Raw genomic sequence first — 6,050 nt, 5'->3', positions numbered from 1 at the left:
AAAGTATTTCACAAATTTAACTCCAAGCAAAATGACTTCAGATGTGTGCAGCAGCACTCATCTTCAACCTACATGACTGGTATGCTGCAGTGGAGGGACACGGGCTTTTAGGAAGAGCAGGCTGGAGAAGGCAAGGAGAGAGCTGTCCTTTATGCAAGAGAGCAGCAGTGTCCTGGTTTTGACTGGGACAGAGTTAGTTTTTCTTCCTAGCAGCTAGAAGAGCTCTGTCTTTTGGATTTACTACGAGATTCATTATAAGAAGAATGTTGATAGTGCACTGGTATTTATAGTTGGTACTGAGATAGCAAAGATCTTTCAGCTCCCCATGTCTTTGCCAGCGTGCAGGTGCACAACAGGCTGAGGGGCAAGCAAGGCCAGGACAAAGAGTCCACTACTCCCCTTGTGATTTGAACTTAGACTTAGGATTGAGGGCTAAACTGGCTAATGGAATATTCCGTATCATGCAACGTCATGCCCAGCATATATACATGAGGGTGGACCGGGAAGTCTGGTATCCTCTGCCAAAGGCGCACTCTCTCTCTTTTCGGGCCTCTCAATTGTCAAGCACTACGATGCCAGGACTTATCTGTTTTGGGATCGCTTGCCGGGATGGGATGGGCGCTGGTCACCACTTACCAGGTGGTAAGCCATTACACGGTGCATCACTTGTTCATATATATCATTATGTATATTCATATATTATTATCATTGCTTTAATTTTCTATTATTATCAAATTGTACTTATCTCAAACCACAAGTCTCCTTCTCTTTTTTCCTTTAATTCTCTTTTAATTTCCTTTAATTCTCTTCCTCATTCTCTTGAGCACAGGGAGGGCGAGCAAGCGGCTGCGTGGCGTTTAGGTGCTGGCTGGGCTACACCACAGCAGCTTGTAACACTGGATGTATCTCACGTGATACACGTGTGATTTGCAGATCTGTTTTCACAAGCTACCTCAACGAAGCCATCTTACCATTTCTATTCTGCTGAACTACAGCAGGAACCCCTTGCACTTGAGGCACTAGACGTTTGGTTTCCTTGGCTGCACAGACGACACAGGAGCGCAGGCAGGCACAGCAGTGCTCTGGCAACTCAGGTGACCCAGAGGAGCCGACCAAGCACTGCCTGAACCACCGCCGTCTCACTGCAGCCACGTCGTCAGGAAAGGGAGATCAGAGGGGCGTTTGATGGGCAGCAGCAGCGGCTGCTTCCAGCCAACACAGCACTCCTCGAGCACTTCGCCGCGTATTTTCCCTCAAACGCGACACCTGCAGAGGAAGGCCGCCAGGCGGCCCCGCCGCCCCCGCGGAAGCGGCCCGGCCGCACACCGGCGGCCACGCCGCCAAGGGGCAGGAGCGGCCTCTCGCTGTCCGACGCGGCCGCCAGGCGGCAGCACCGCCCGCCGCCCCGGGGCCCGCCGCGCACCCGGGCGAGCCTCCCGCTGGGCGGCAGCCCTCGCGGCCCGCGGCCCGCCGCGGCCTACCGCACGCCAACCGCAGCGCCATTGGCGGGACCCGATGGCAGTCAGCGCGACCCCCGCCAATCGTAAGGCAGTGGCAGAGCCCGCCCCAGCCGGAGGAGCCAACGAGCGCCCGCCGAGTCCCGGGAGCGGGAGAAGGCGGAAGGCCTATCCCGCGCCGAGCGCCCGCCGGGCACGGGCGCGCCGCGAGCGGTGCGGACGGCCGCCGGCGGGCGCGAGGATCCCACGAGGGCGCCCCGAGGAGGGGAGCCGGCCGGGGCCGGACCGCGACGTGCGGTTTGCCGCACCGCCGCCTCGTTAGTCGTTATTACGTCATCAAAGCGCGCATTAAATCGATCCCTTTTCAATTCCCGGCCGGGTCGCGCCCCGGCGGCGCGGCGCCCCGCGGGGTAGGGAGGCGGTTCCGCGAGGTACTCACCGCGAGGAGCGCCTCGCCCCGCCGCGCCCGCTCCGCCGTTACCGCTTCCTGCTCCCCAGCGCGCTGGAAAGCGGGGCGGGTGCCGGCCAATCGCGACTCGCATTCCCGGCCTGCACCGCATGGAGGAAGTGACGCCGCGGTCACCTTTCACACGACAGGGCGCGCCGGCGGCGGGGGGGCGCGGCTCGCCGCCCCGGTGCATTCTGGGAGCGGTAGTCCGCGCGTCCGTCGGCACCGGGCGGAACCGCGGGCGGGAGCGGCCGCCGGGGGCGGATGGTGCCGCCGGGCAGAACCGCGGACGGGGCGGGCCGGAGCGCCGGGCGGGCGCTGCCGGTGCCGGGGGTGGGAGTGGCAGCGCCGGTGCCGCCGAGAAGCAGGCGGGGCCCTGGCAGAGCTCTGGTGGTCACTTTGTGCCGCCCCTCGCAGGAGCAGTGCCGGGAGCCCCGGCGGCGGCGGGCGGCCACGCTGCCCCGGGGGTACGCGGCCGCCAGGGCCGGCTGGCGCCCGCCGCAGGGCGCTGTGGCGGCGGGGAGGCGGGCTCGGCTGTGCCGCCGCTGGGAGGGGCACGGCCGGTTTCGGACGGTGGAGGGGGACAATGCAATTACATCCACCGCAAAGAGGATCAGATGAAACACCGCCGCTTTTCCCAGCGCTCCAACTGCTGCGCTCGGCGGGTGCAGAAGCGGCCAACGCGTCGGCGCGAACGGCCGCGTAACGACGCGTTAGCACCGCCCGCGGCTGCCAGACGAGACCGAACAAACCCGGGGGCGTGTCCTGCTGGCGGGGGGAAGTTGCACGCGGCCCGTCCTCCAGAGGCCGTTTGCCGCCGCTTTGCTGGATTTTGTGCCAGGGACGGCGCTCCTCAGCCTGCTCTGCCGAGCGTTTGGAAGCCCGGCGGTGGCGGGGCCCGGGAGCACGTGCAGCCCCCCCTTCCCACAGTCACACTCCCAGGGTTCCCCTCAGCTCTTCCCACTGAGCCAGCCCCTCTCTGGGACACAGCCGCCCTGCTGCCGAGGCCACGCGCACCATGTGCTTTTCCTTTTATAACTTAAATTGAGTCGTACTCAAAACGAGTATCGTGAGGTGCGGTCGAAAGCAGCGCTGAAATGGTGCCCAGCAAGGCTACCAGTCCTTTCTGCGGTGCCCAGCTCTGCCCCTCGAGCTCCAAGTCCCCACAGCTGAAGAAGGAAACAGCCCAGAAGCACTTCTTAGCAGCCGGCAGAGCTGGTGGGTTATTTGGCTGAAGCACCACGGGAAAAGTTAACAAGTGAGCGGGGCTGGCTGCGACCAGCCCCTCTGCTACGCTTCCTGAGCGCTGGCAAGGTGGAACTCGGGCTTTGCTTCTGGATCAGAGTCTTCAGGGGCATCGCGAGTCAGACAGGCTTCGCATGTTGTCACCGGGTGAAAACATACTCATCCAAAAAAAAAAAGCAGTATAGGAATTTAACTTGTCAAAACAGACACAATGATCATCCCAGTGACAGCCTCTGTGTCAATCATGACGATGGAAGAGCTGCCGCGTGCAATGGCTGTACGTTCTTATGAGCTTGCCCACGTAATTCCTGTGAATGAACTTGTCTGTGAACTTTTCCTTCACGTTTCCCTGGTGCCAGATCTCCGTGATTACTTTTGCTGTGTTCGTCCTCCACTAAAAGGGTAAATGCCTGTGAATTAAGGCAGCTGGTTAGCATAGAAATCCTACAACATCAAACAAAACATAAATAATAGACATTCAGTCAAGTTCAAATTAATTTTTATATACTCTTTAATACATAAACTTGTAAGACTCTCTGCAGAATTTTATAATACAGTAATACAAGAAAGTTTTATCAATACCGATGGATTGTAATGCAATATAAAAAAGTTGGAAGTCAAATTTATATCCCTTTTTTTCGTTCATGTTATTGCTTAATGGCCTTTGCTAATGTAACAATATTGTTGTTCTTGTTAGTAGGTCTGCTCAGACGATTGTTTTCAATCCAGGAGTTGTCTGCCAGACCCATCCTCGTTTTCTGGTGCATGGCAGTACATTAGGATCGTTGATGCCTTCTGCCTTTAAAAAATATAAAGGTTTGCTTTAAAACATTATAGAGATCTGGTTTTTAGTTGAAAAACCAGATCTCCAGTAGCTTGTAATTCCAATTGAAATATTGCTGAACTTACCTCTGTAGAACCAAAATACAACACAAGAATTAAGAATTTCCATTCCAGCGCCTTCTGCCTATCCAGACAAGATTGGTGGCTTGCTTAATTTTCATTAATTTATGTTCTTTTCTGACCATTTGCTTTTTTTTCCTTGGTATTTTCCGTAGCGTTTCTTTCTTTACTTTTTTTCCTATGGCTTTGCCCTTCTAGTTGTACTGTCAGGTTAGATGGAAGCCCTTAAATGAATGGTTCATAATTTATCCTAACAGCTTTTCAAATATAAAATTAGACTGATTGAGGTATAACTTTTCAGGTACTCCCATTTCCTCTCTTAGAGATGGATGTGGTGTTTCCCAGCACTACCTCTAGGATTTCTGAGATTTATGTTACAAAACAGTACAATTTAGTTGTAAGTCTCAAAATAACTGGTTTATAGTGCATTTTATGTACACAAGGAAAAAAATGTTAAACAAACATCGAGACGATTTTTATCCGTAAATCTAGTTTAACCCGTATCAGCCATTTGTGTGGCTAAAATTCCCTATGGTTTTTTTTTTTTCCTTTTCCAGAATCACCTCCATGATACTCTGGAGAAATCTTTATTTGTCAAGATAACCCAGTAAGCCTTCTGAACAGAGCATTCAGCTGAGTTTGGGAATAATACCAAAGCGTAGATGTTCCCTTCCAGCTCTGGGCTTCACATGGCATTGTTGAAGAAGGCAGAGAACATCCAACTAGGCTGAGTGTTGGTAGCCTCTCCCTGGGAGAGCTGTGAAGTAACAAACAGACAAAAATGAACACTAATCACAGAAAAGCGTGAATCATACATTTCGCTTCTTTAATAAAGAAAACCCCTTTTGTCTGAAGAAGTGGAGGGATTAATAAACTGCGGATGTGAAACCAAGAATTCAGAAGGCATGCTTATGTGCAGGATTGAGTAGATAAATATTTTCCCAAAGCAGTTGACTGGGATTATAAATGAAGGCCAAAAGGGACCATTAGCTTATCTAGCGCAAGGCTATTCACCCAGCAGCCTGTGACCTACACCCAGCTTGCTGGAGAGTTCTGCCTGGCTGCCCACATAGTTTTGAAAGCTGCTTAGTCCACTCGTTACACACCCAGATCTCCCAACATGTTATCCCACATCAGAACCAAATGATTCACACAAGGAGGTACAGAATTCAGATAGCTACAATGTGGCCTTTTCTGGTTTCTTTTATTAAAACAAGTCTTATGAAATCAGCTGCTCATTCCTGTAGTGATATCAATCATTTGCAATAAATCTCTGTATCAGACGACTCAGCATGTCTCCGTTGCGCAACGACTTGTTCTGTGCATGAGAAGGCTTTACTGTCATGCCCAGAGCAAGCCAGATGTGTGCTCTTTCGCAAGAGAAGAACATTTCTGTGGAGCCTCTTTGATAGGTATGCCTAGTGAAACAATACCAGTGACTGTTTATAAAGTTTTAAAGAAAAATAAATATGGGTTGTGCCTCTGACAGAGAGCTGTTCCGTTAATCCTCTTAATTTCTTTACTATTTCAGGAGGGAAGGGAAGATACAAGGAGTTAGTGAAAGTCAAAAAGATAGTGGTAACTAAAATGCAATGCTTGAAAACTGTAACGTGCTGAATTGTGAACTGGCGTTAAAAATCCCTAAACATTACATCTGTGACACAAAGATGTCAGCCTGTTGCTTTGTTATTTTTTCAGAGGAAATGCACAGCTAGGACAGGATGTGCGTTTATATCTGCTCAGTATTATCTGCTGCCCTACAAGCTCCACGCCAGATCTTTTCTACTGTGTGCAAGTTTCATATTTTCGTGACCCTGTGACAATCAGCTGACTAGGGAAATCCGGAAGATCAGTGTCTGGTGAACACTGCAAGAGAGGGTGGTTGAACTCTAGCATTCTTATCCAAATGTTTTCTTTTATAGCATTTTAAATATCTGGAAGAAGATGCGAGTCTAAGAACTTAGTGTCTATCAGTTTCATAAACCATAGTGATTTGG

Source organism: Tauraco erythrolophus, chromosome Z (genome assembly GCF_009769465.1).
Source record: "Tauraco erythrolophus isolate bTauEry1 chromosome Z, bTauEry1.pri, whole genome shotgun sequence".
NCBI classification, from domain to species: domain Eukaryota; kingdom Metazoa; phylum Chordata; class Aves; order Musophagiformes; family Musophagidae; genus Tauraco; species Tauraco erythrolophus.
Note: the sequence above shows the minus strand (reverse complement) of the source record.